Consider the following 13,182-nt stretch of genomic DNA (forward strand, 5'->3'; position numbering starts at 1 on the left):
AAAACCCAATCCATCATGATTCTGATTTTTGTAACCTGCATATGATATCCAAAGACCTCTCAGGCCTTCAACACTATTGTACCAATTTCTGTCCATGGGGTTTTCATGGCAAAGATACTGGAGTGGGTTTCCATTTCCTTTTCCAGTGGATTACGTTTTGTCAGAACTCTCTGCTATGACCTGTCCGTCTTGGGTGTCCCTGCATGGCATAGCTCATAGCTTCATTGAGCTACGCAAGCCCCTTCGCCACGACAAGGCAGTAATCCATGAAGGGGTTTGGCCACCTAATGAGAAAGAAGGACTCACTGGAGAAGAGCCTAATGCTGGGAAAGATTGAGGGCAAAAGAAGAAAGGGACGACAGAGAACGAGGTGGCTGGATGGAGTCACTGAAGCAGTAGGCATGAGCTTAAATGGACTCCAGAGGATGGTAGAGGACAGGAAGGCCTGAAGGAACATTGTCCATGGGGTCGCGATGGGTCGCAACTAACAACAACAACCAATTTCCTTGGCTTTTATTACCAGAGCTTGCAGATTATTTGGATTTTCAGCTCTCAGAGTGTTGATTCTTCTTCCAGTTTTAAAACCCGACTTATCTTTTTCCAGTTTGCTTCCCTCAATATATATTCAGTGTGTGGTCTGAATAAATAAGGAAATGGTACACACACAGCCTTGTCTTACTCCTTTGCTAACCAAGAGCTAGGCTATTTCACCATGTTCAGTCCAGACTGTAGTTTTCTGACATGTGCATTGGTTTTGCATCAGGACAGTTCAGTGTTTTGAAATTTGCATTATTCTGAGCATGTTCTGCAGCTTGACAATTCAAAGTCTTAATCATCAATGATGTACATATCAACGTATTTTGGTATTCTTTGACTTCCTTAATTATCCAGCTTATAACAACAATAATGTCTTTTTTTTCCTTGGCCTTTTCTAAATCTGAAGGCCTAAATCTGAACATCTGACGTTTCCTTTCTGTAGAGATCCATAATCTGTGCTGGATGATCCTAAACATTATTTTCTTATATGTTGAAAGCTCCCACTGTAATACTGTTTTTGCAGCTTCAGATTTTCTCTCCCTGCATGGCAACATTAGCAATTAGACATCCCAAAGTCTTTAATTTAGCCTTGTCATAAACACAATTAGTACCCTGAAAGTTCTTCAGTCCGTCTAATATGAGAAGTTCTTTATTTATTTAACATATTTCTATGTTACTATAATCAAAATTATTCTTGGTGGCTCACATCTCAGAAAGCTTTTAACTCTTGTTTAGCTTTGGGATTGAATGTTGCCAGATTCCTTGCCACATGACTCTCAATGCCCTCTTCTAATACTTTTCTAGAACTTTTTTCTCTTCCTTGTAATAAATACAATCCTATCCCAACAAAATCCAGATCAATAACTTAGACAATATTTGAAATACATTTGTCTTGTTCCAAACTGAGTACACAGATACTAAAGTTTTACATCTAGTCCTGCTACTTAGAATTCACAGGTCTGCCTCTATTCTAAGCAGTGTTTTTATAAATTTAATAATAAGGCAATCTCTTTGCTCATTGAGAAACTGTAGTCCAAGATAAAAGTATGCAAAATGTTGTAAGCACAACAATTTTCCATGCTTAAAACACTTCTGTTCCAAGGAGTTTTGCTTCAGGCTGAAGGATCCGTGGTTTTGTGGCTCATAAGTGAGTTGCTTTTTTTATCATCTAACAAATTCAGGCATAGTGACATCCCTGCTGTTATTGGCTTTGACTGGTCATGGTGACAGGAGATGCAAAGGAGGCCCCCACTTAGCTGAGACCACAGAGAGCCACTTCAAATGAGTGAAGTAGTGAAGTAGAACAGATAAAGTTTAAATAGTGATAATAGGGTGAAGAAATAAATAGTAAATATAGTGTTTATATGAACTAGCCCCCCCACCCACAATTAATAAAAAAAAGAAAAAATCCCATAGTACATATAAATATATGGAATTAATTGATTGTTGAGTTTATAATCTGAAGAACCATATAGAATGTCTGGATTTAACTGATTTTTCATAATTGGATATTCAATACTTCCTTCTACAGATAAATTTTATTTATCAATTTTTATTTTCATTCTTTAGTCCCTTACAAAATTGAATTTCTGGTTTTTGTTCAAGTGCAACATCCTCTAAAAAAGCTAAAATTACTGGTACTTTTGAAGCAGCTTTTAAAGCTGCATCTAGGTCAGTGATGGCGAAACTTTTCAGCACCTGTGCCCAAACCAGAGCACACGCCAGCCATGTGGTGTTGGGATTTCTGGCATGCGCGCCGGTTACCCAGTCTTTGGGTTTCTGGTGCATGCAAAGATCTGTGTGATGGAAATCCATATGCCAGGTGGCTGATGCGCACATGCGCACCGGCCAGCTGGTCTTTGGGTTTTCAGCACTCCGGTGCACACAGAGACCAGCTGGCATGCGCGCATGCACACGCCGGGAACCAGAAGAGCAGCTGCCAACGGTGTGCGTGCCCATAGAGAGGGCTCTGCGTGCCACCTCTGTCATAGATTTGCCATCACAGATTTAGGTCATAATAATTGCATACATTGCATACAGCGAAGGTAAATCAACCTTCAAGAACAATGTTGAAGATAAGCAAAGGGTGATGCATTTGAAGCTATTTTAATTAATAATACTGTAATTAATACTGTACAGAGTAATCCAGTTTCTGTTAGGTGAAATGATTTGGAAACATGACTTAGCAAAGAGTGAAGCTGGGGGATGCTGGAACAGTTGCATTTTTTCTTGGTCCCATTTCAAATCGTGCTAAATTATTTTGAAAAGCCAAAACGATTTGGCACTAATTTATTTGCAGGACTGCCTGCATCTGTTTGTACTGCTACTTGCCAGATCCTTGCAGTTGGTCTTAAGACATCCTCAATAATCCTACAACTGGCATCAAGATTTATTAAATTGACATATGCGAAACTAGAGCCTCCTTCAATAGTTGATTGATACATGTAGAGGGCCCTTTCTGGGAAGATAAATAAATTACTTTTAATCAGTCCATAAGAAATACGTTTATGTAAAATGGGGTGTTCTGTTTACTGCTGTCTTAATGTAGTCATACAAAGTCATAGAAATTAGTTTTAAAGTTCTCAGGTTTGGGACTGGTTTATTTGCTGAATGGCCTGCCTTTGTGACTGCCCTGAATTCAATCTTGGAAAGTCTTGATTATGACCTCTGAGACTGAGACAGAGTTCCTTTCTGAAGAGTCACGCTATATATCTGATTCTGTTAGCTTTTAAATACATTCATTTTTATGTGTTGCTCAATATCAGATCATTGTTGTTCCCTTAATGTTGCAATGTTTTGATAATGCACTGGATTTTATTGATGCATTGACTGCATCTGAAATGGATAACAAAACTTTGAAGATTAGACACAAGAGGGCACCAAATGGCTACCTTAAAAGAAATGTTTGATCTATGACCACCAGACGTTTTTTTGAACTATTTAACTCTTTACTAGCACTTGCTGGTGTAATTGCAGAGAATCAAACCCCATTGAATAAATCTAAATCTGGATTACAGGTGGAATTAAACATTACATCTTACAAGAAGACGACGGAAATAATGGATTTACAAATGAAAGATGATAATTGAAAAATTGAAAAATGTAACAAATCATATGAGAAATTTGGATTATTTATGCTAGATTTAGGAGAGGGATTTGCCGAAGTTGCTATGTTGGAAGTATAAACGGGGTTTGACAAAGAGGAAGAAAATAATTTTGAGAGAAAAGAATATGAGAAGGCAGATGCCGGAACTCTGAGGATTTTCAAGAAGTACAGGAAGAAGAAAGAAAACAGCGTTGATTTATTCCATCAAGATTAAAATAATGAGTTATTATTTGAGGGATGGCTAACGGTTTCTCGATTGAGACTGGTTGATGTTGATTATTACTGATAATGTTTAATTGTTTTTTGAGGGGGACTGGATTTTGATCGTTCAAAGTGAGAAAATGGAGGGATTTGTTGAAAGGGAAAAGAAGGATTTGGTGTAACAGATATAATTTGTGATGTCAACTATAGGGGGCGGTGCTCATCTTCGTTTCTAAGCTGAAGAGCCAGCACTGTCCGAAGACATCTCTGTGATCATGTAAATGCCAAAGGCACACGGAACACTGTTACCATCCCACCAAAGATGGTCCCTATTTTTCTACTTGCATTTTTTACATGCTTTCAAACTGCTAGTTTGGCAGAAGCTGGGACAAGTAATGGGAGCTCACTCCATTACGCGGCACTAGGGATTCGAACCGCTGGGGCTAAAAGAGGGGGTTTGTTTTTTCTATCTTTTTTCTTTTTCTGCTCCTTTTTTAATTTTAACTTTTTAAAATGTATTTTTCTATTTTTGTAGTTGCGTAAGTTTTACTTACATAGCTTTTAATAAAAATTATTGGAATAATGTTGAAATACGTTATTTGTTTACAATAATAATTAAAGTAGCATAAGTCTTGGTAACAAGCTAGGACTCTGATGGCGAACCTTTTTGGCATCGCGTGCCAAAAGTCTGTGCGCGCGAGCGCTATCGCACTTCCACATGCCAGCACCCCATAATGCAATGCACGCCCCCATTTGCACATGCACAAATGAGCCCACCCATGCTTCCCCCTGTGCATGCGCCCCACATTGCACATGTGCACCCCCCGAAAATGCCCCTTTTTCCAAGAGGCTGGTGTACCTCTTACCAGAGGACAACTAGGCATTGGCCTGTTCCCTGGCGAGACAGCCATTTCCCGGCCAGCACATGGCACTGCCGAGATGTCAGGGCCGAGAGTGCTGCCAGGAAAGCTATAAACGCGCACCTTGCCTGGGCTCCTCCCTGCTGGGAGCTGCAGGCTGAGCAGGTGCAGGTGACGGAGCTTTGGCGGACCAGCAGCCAGTGAGCTCCGGACGCACGGCTTGCCTGGGCTCCTTCCCTGCTGGGAACTATCGTTCCCTGCCTCGGCATGGCACCCTCACCTGACCCCCAACACCACAGTGCCTGCAGTTGGGCCCATCACCCTTCACCCGACCCCCGTCACACCCGCTGCTGTGCCGTCGGCTGAGCCAATGCTGGGGAAGCAGCAGCTGGTGGGGCAGCCAGCAAATGCTGCCTTTGCGCCTGAGCTGGCCGGTTGTTCTCGCCCTTCCCCCTGCACCTTGCAGCTCCCAGGAGAAAGGAGCCCAAGCAAGCCGTGCGTTAGGAGCTTCCCTATTGGGGCTGAGAACATTTCCGCTGTATGCCGCTGTCCCTTGTCTGGGGAAGAAGCGAGCTGCTGGAGGAACAGGGAGCTGGTTGGGCTGTCTCCTCCAACCCAGCTGGCCTGCTCTCCACGATGCTGGCGACAGCGGTGGCTTGCTTTCCTGCCCCGAGTGCAGCACACAAACTTTCCTCGATGCTTCTCAAACTTCAGTGCAGGGATGAGGGTGGGCGGGAGGCAGAGTGGGAAGAGCAGGCAGCTGCTATGCGTCGGGGCTCTGGGGAGAGGTGGCCTAAAGCTCCATGCAGAGGCCCACTCGCTCTCCTCTGCCAGCTCCGTTCTCCTGGATCTACCTTGTTTCCCTGCTTTTCATCCCTTCCTTTCTCCCCACCCCACCCAACTCGCTCTCCTCTGCCAGCTCCTGGAAGGCGGAGAGAGCACCTCACACGCGGGATCGTTGCTTGGACCTTTTGTGTGTTAAGCTGATGGGTGGTTGGGGGAATCAACTACTGTATGCGCACTCTGGAAACAGGAAGATCATCTTCCTGGAGGGCACATGCGCAATGGGTGGCTGCTCTTCTGGTTTCTGGCCTGCCTGAACCCGGAAGAGCAATTGGTGAGGGCTCCGCATGCCCAGAGAAATAGCTCTGCGTGCCACTTCCAGCACACGTGCCATAGGTTTGCCAACACGGAGCTAGGAGGCTGTAATATCATGATCAATAGTAATGCATTTGGCAGGGGAGTGCTAGTTCTGTCATGGATAAGCGAGCACATCACAATTTGTGTGTTTAGAGAAGATTAAAGACTTAGGCATTGTGGTTTAACGTAGGCTGTCTCTGAAGCCTTTGAGGCTAACCAGAGATAAGAAGGGAAGGGAACTGCACACAAGACGTCCATGATCAGAAAGCATAAACAGATGAAGAGAATATGAAAAACTCAATGCCTTATGTCTGCATTGTTAATAATTAGCTTAACTTTTTGAATTAGAAATTTAGAAGAGCGGGGCAGGGCTGACCATCAACCCATCTCTGCCTGCTTGCTGATTAGTGCTCTTATTAACTTCTAATAATCATTTGATTTTATAGAGGGGTCTTATTAGCTTTTTGGTGAATGTGTTATGTGGTTGTGCAGGTATTGCAAAGTTTTAGAAACACTTAATGAGTCCTCCCTCTCTCAATTTGTGAAAAGACTAACTGCCTTTGATACCTCCCTTTTGATAAACAATTTCTATAATGACAATTCCATACAACGGTTAAGTCCTTGAATTAATATGGAGAGAAAAAACTATGATTTAGCTAAATGGTAAAACCTAGTCCATCTTACATTATCTGAAAAATAATAAGATAGGTTCTAGATCAGTATTTTTAAAACTTGGCAATTGTAAGATGTGTGGACTTCAACTCGTAACTAGAATTCCCCAGCCAACATCCTGGGAGGGAATTTTAGGAGTAGAACTCCACATATCTTACAATTGTCAAGACCTTTCTTCTTCCTTTGTAGCTCTTTTTCTATTACGCACCTTAGAGCCGTGATGACGACCCTAAGTGCCAACAGTGGCACACAGAGCCATTTTTCCGGGCACACGAGCTGTCACCCAACTCATATGCAGCTGGGCATGTATGTGCGCCCCAGCTGGTGTTTGGGGCTCTGGTGTGCATGCGCGCAATTCAGAGGATCCAGCTGGTCTTTGGCACTCTTGCACATGCATGCACATTTGCGCATGCATGTGAGAGTACTGTGCACAGTGTGTACATGCACAGATGTTATTCGCGTCCCTGCATTGTGCGCACGAAAAACATGTGCATGTGCAGATGGTGCAATTTATTTATTTATTTATTTAATTAAACTTTTATACCGCCCTTCTCCCGAAGGACTCAGGGCGGTGTACAGCCTGCATTAAAACAATTTATATACACACTAAAATAACAATTAAAAAACTTATTCCATAAAGGCCGAAATTAAAACCGTCCAAATTGACCATATAAAATACCCAGTAAAATACAATTAAAAATTAAAAATTTAAGAATTTAAAAATTTAGCAGTTAAAAAATCAGGCCAGTCCCGCTTGAATGAATAAATAAGTTTTCAGTTCCCGGCGAAAGGTCCGAAGGTCAGGTAATTGGCGTAAACTGGGGGGAAGTTCGTTCCAGAAAGTAGGTGCTCCTACAGAGAAGGCCCTTCCCCTGGGGGCCGCCAGCCGACACTGCCTGGCGGACGGCACCCTGAGGAGACCCTCTCTGTGAGAGCGCACGGGTCGGTGGGAGGCATGTGGTAACAGCAGGCGGTCCCGTAAGTACCCGGGCCCTAAGCCTAAGCATGCACAGCACATGGGGAGCCGCACAAAAACCTGCATGCATGCGCAGATGGTGCAATTGTGTGCGCAGTGCATGGTGGGGCATGCAAAAGCTGTGCATATGCGCAGATGGTGTGGTTGTGCGTGCAGCACATGGGGGTGCACGTGAAAGCTGTGTGCATGCACATATGGTGTTGGACATGCAGCGCATGATGGGCGTATGCACGAAAGCTGTGCACATGCGCAGAAGATGTGCACGCGCAGAACATGGAGAAACCACATGTTAGCGTGGGTGGCATGCGCGCCCACAAAGCAAGCAAAGCAATCTGAATAAAAAGTTCGCCACCACTGGTCTAATTGGTTGGTGGGAGGAGTGGGGTATATACACAGGGGAGATGGGGCACAATATAAGGGGTGAGTGAGCCAACCATGGTAGCACAAACTTTTATTCCTTTTGGATGGTTGCTTCATGCCAGATTCGCATTTCCAGATAAACAATCTAACATCAACTTGTGTTGCTGGCTTTTCTTACACAGGACACCGGAATGTGACAGTTGTGTGGCAAGTATGTGGCGGGTGTGAGAACATACCAAGAAGGCCTTGCAAAAATCGGCAGAAGCCTATAAACTTCAAGCAGATAGGAAACTTAAGCCCCAGGCCCCATTTAAAGTATGGGAGCAAGTGTACCTCTCCACGAAATACCTTAGATTCAAAATACCCAGTAGGAAATTAGCCCCAAAGTTCCTAGGGCCCTTCCCAATAGCACAGGTCATCAATCCCGATACGGTGGAGCTCAAACTGCCCCCATTTCTTGGCAAGACCCACCCAGTGTTCCACTGTAGTCTCTTACATCCAGTGAGAGCAACGACCATATGGGGGGCTCCAAGGTAGGCACCTCATCCCCTCCAAGTGGATAGGGACTGCACTACGAGGTGCAATGAATACTGGACTTCTGTAGGCATAGGGGCTGGGTCTAATATGGACAATGGAAGGGGTATCCCCTATCTGAGGTGTCATGGGTAAAGAAAGAGGATATGAGGGCCTCTTGGTTGATAAAGCAGTTCCACTGACAGAACCCGAACAAACCGAAGGTGGGGGCGGGGAACGGATGCACAGGAGGTGGCTAATGGTGTCCTTTGTCACCCCCCTGGTAGAGGGCTGCACGTCAGCCCCAGACCGCCAGACAGGCCGGGGCCACCATTCGGGTAGGGGAGGAGTGGAGGCACGCGCACGGCCGGCAACAGCCAGGCCGCCATGGAGCTGCGACCCGAGAGACCCACATTGCTACACTCCATCGTCCATGGGCTGCCGCCTGGCTAGGGCCCCCAGACTTTGACTGGCTGCCTGCTCCTGCATCCACAGAGCTGCCATTTGACTAGTGGAACCCCGGCTGTACCCGGCTCAGTGAGAAACAGCTGTTCCTCAGATCAGGAAAACAGCTGATCTTTGGAGCGTGGGCGGCAGCAGGAAGCCGGGCAGGATGAGCCGGGATGGGGCAGCTAGAGGCGTGGGCGGACTGCGGAGGCCATCTAAGTGGTTGGTGGGAGGGGCAGGGTATACACACAGGGGAGGTGGGGCACAATATAAGAGACGGGTGAGCTAACTCGGTAGCACAAATTTTGATTCCTTTTGAATGGTCGCTTCGTGCTGGGTCTGCGTTTCCAGATAAACAATCTAACATCAACTTGTGTTGCTGGCTTTCGCAGGACAAGAAAATGACTGTAAGTTGGTAACAGAGTAAGATTTGCTTATTAAGAGGAGAGCACGAGCAATGAAATATAGAAAAAAGTTGCAATTTGATGCAGCTGAGGTTTCTTTGTTTTTCCCCAAAAGGTGATCTCATGCAAAATATGACCAAGAAGACACTACACATAGGGTAAGGCCAATGAACAGATAAACTTGTTTCTTTATTATTAGTGCTTATTGGGATCTATTTTGTGTAGGTTTTTTTCTGGATTATAACCTACTAAACTTCCATACCTTAGTTTAAATGTCATTCCTAAAACTTCAGAACTTGATTTTTTCCCTATATATATGGAAGCTATTATTTCTCCTTGTGATGATTTTTACAATTAAATCTTTGCCCATAGATAGTGTTAATTATTTAGGGATCCCACCAGATCATAATATGTAACATCAAAAGAGTAATTAGCTGATTTCTGAAAGCACAAAGATTACCAAACACCCCACTCTGCACATAAATTGTCTCAGCTCAGTCACTTAAATTAGTTCAAGGTCAGCTCCAGAAAATAAATAGTTCTGAAGACTTTGACCAAGGTAGAAAGCTGTGGTGCCATTAATGTTTTACTTCTTCTAAAAACAGAGATCCTGCTAGTTTTGTGCAATATAATTAAACTCTATTTTGTTGTAATTCTGGGTACACACTTGCCACTTTTCCTGGCTTAGTATCTTTCCCTTCTCTCAAATTAATTTCTTTATATAGAGATATATAAGGGGCGTGCATAAGAGCACAAAAGTGCCTACTGTTCCTGTCCTATTGTTCCCTTCATTATATCAAATTAACATAGCTGTTGCATACTTTTATTTATATATATATATATTTCTTTCATGATGTGTTGTTTTTATTTATGACGATGTTTGTGTATACTGTTGTGAAAAAATAAAAAAAAGATATGATTACTATTTAAAATGAAAAATTTCATTAAAGCCTTCCTCATATGGCAGATTACATAGTAGCATGATGTTCGTGGGGCCATGCTGCAAAAATGTAGATGGTAGCAGGAAAAATTCAGATTTCTGTAGAGCTTAGCTCCCCAATTGTCCTCTGGATTTTTGTAGCTCAAATACTGCAACTCTGTCCTGAAAACTGGAGAATCCAAACAGGCAGCTTTAAGTTGGATTTAGGCAATGCAGCCATTGCATAAGTTTGGATTTTGCTCTTTCCATAAAACAAAACTCCTAAACATTTTTTTGGGTCAGTATAATTGTTTTATGCCAATGAGAAAAGATGGTTGCTGCTACAGAAGGTAAGAGTTTGTGAATGCAAGTTCCCAATTTTACAGGTAGTCCTCAACTTATGACCACAATTGAGCCCAAAACCTCTGTTGCGAAGTGAGGCATTTCTTAAGTGAATTTTGTCCCATTTTATGACCTTTCTTGTCACAGATGTTAAGTGAATCACTGCAGCTGTTAAATTACTATCAGGATTGTTAAGAGAATCTGGCTTTTCTGTTGACATTGCTAGTTGGAAGATCACAAAAGGGGATCATATCAGTGGTGGGATTCAGCTGGTTCGCCCAGGTTAAGGTGAACCGGTAGCTAACTTTCTGTGTAGTTTGGCGAACTGGCTGTTTGAAAAAATCTCCTTCTAGCAACCTTTTTATCCCCCTACCTTACAGGGTTAATCTTGTCAGGAAGCCTGGAAAGAGGCATTCTGGTATGCCTCTGTGTGTTGTTTCTAGCCTAATCCTGCTTATCTTTATTGCCCTGCTTAAGTGTTTTCTGAAACTGCCTCTGTGGTTAAACCTTGTTACATTGTAACAGCCTTAAAAGTTCTTGGCAGTATGCCCAGACTTTCTATAGCCTAAGCAGCTTCTCTGGAGATTTTTTGTTGTTGTTCCTTTGCTGCTACTTTTATTTGGGGGTTGACTTTCTTAAAGGAGAAGGGTTGTTTTAAACTTTTTACATGGCTTTAGTGGTTCCTGGCACTGTCCTTTTGGGATCCCCCCTTGCCTCCTCCATATCCAATTAAGGATGTCAGGGAGTGATTGTAGCAAGATGGCTGGTAGGGGATAAATGGCTGAGAGGAAGGATGCAAGCTTGGCACTCTGTCTGATTTTTTTTTACTGCCTTTCTGGGGGCATGTGATATTTCCTTAAATCTGGATGATTTCCTTGGGATAGCTTGTGAGGTAAGTGAGACCAGCCGATATCTTTAAGTGGTGCAAATGGATCTAAGGATTGCTTCTCCTGGGTGGGAAAGGGTGATTTGTCAGTTCACTGAGCACAGGAGTCTCTTGTCTATGGGGGTTCTTCAGTCATCCAAGTCATGGTTGTCCCAAAGGTGCTTTTTTCAAGAGGCAACTGGACTTTTTGGTTTCCAGAAAGTCCAGTTGCCGCTTGAAAAAGCACCTTTGGGACAGGAGTCTCTTGCATTGCTTCGGAGTGGCCAAGGCACATGATTGCTCACTGATAGTAAGATTGAAAAAAAAATGTAGTAGGGGTGTGGATCCTCTCTCCAATTCGTTTAGTTTTCTCTCATAATAAGGCTTAATAACATGGCACCTGGCTTGAAGTTTATTTAGATATCTGTGACATGTACTAATTATATTGTGGTCCTGACAAGCTTAGGAGGGCAGAGACTTGAACCTGGGTCCCCTATATACTTAGTTAATTTTTCCCTTTAGCTTGGCATTTTGTAACCCAAGTGTGCCTCCCACTTTCTGGAGAGCTTAAATGACCTCATAAAGAGTTTCACTTTATGTGCAAGAGTTGGCTGCTGATAGTTATCATTTTAGCTATTTTAATTTCACAAGGTGCTCTGGAACCCTGACTGATTTCTAACTCCAGGTTGCAGGTATTGTTGATGAAAAAGAAGGTATTCAGACAGAATGGCTTAGGTTTCCATGATGGCAATGACTGTCATTGATGTTCAATGTGTATCCCCCCATTTTTAATCTAATGATTGGTATTTAGGGTAGCTTTTTGCAAGCATAGAAGCTTTTTGTATTTTTGTACAGGTAATCCTTGACTTACAACAGTTCATTTAGTGACCATTCAAAGTTACAATGGCACTGAAAAAAGTGACTTATGACCATTTTTGACACAAATGTTGCAGCATCTGGTCATGTGGTCAGTCTTAAAGTTGACAAGGTTGGAGACCCCTGTTCTACACAACTATTATCTCTTTTGGAAAAGCTTTGCTTCTCACCACAGATCATATGCTACCTATTATCTTTCTGTCACCATTGGCACATCTTAAACTTTTTCCATCTATTTCCTGTCTTTAGTAAATATTCTATCAAATTACTCCAATTCATGTATTTGATTGATTGATTGATTGATTTTATTGTTCATTTAGGTAAAACTTACAACCATTTTGTCCATTTTTCTTGTCATCTTGACAAGATGCATTTCTTGTCAAAGTCTCAAGACAATAGTCTTGGGATTTGTTATATACATTTTCAGATCCATATTTCTTGTAGTATCATATCTAATTTTACATTCACTGCAGATCATTTGGATTCTCAGCCTAAAACTGCATCACTCACATACATGAGTACTGTATACACATGCACGTACCTTTAACCAACACACTTCTAACATTATTTCAAGCAGTTCTTATGCATGCACCAGCAAATACATCAAACCACCAAAGGATCAAAGCATATTCTGTCTTACTCCCAGTTTAATGTTGCATCATTTGCTAAGACTTCCCTTTATTCTCATGCATGCCTTGCTTCCATTATGTATCAACCAATACTCAGTAACCAATATTTAGCTGCACATTTATGTAAAATATTGCATAATTCAAGACTATTCAAGACTTGAATCTCCAAAGACCTACGCAAGGATCCTCTTTGTAAACTTTAGTTCAGCATTCAATACCATCATTCCAGACACACTTCTAACTAAGCTAAACCAGCTACAGGTACCTGAACAAACTTGTAAATGGACCACAAGTTTCCTAACAAACAGGAAGCAGCAGGTGAAGCTAAGCAGAAT

This window comes from Ahaetulla prasina, chromosome 1, assembly GCF_028640845.1.
Source record: "Ahaetulla prasina isolate Xishuangbanna chromosome 1, ASM2864084v1, whole genome shotgun sequence".
NCBI lineage: Eukaryota > Metazoa > Chordata > Lepidosauria > Squamata > Colubridae > Ahaetulla > Ahaetulla prasina.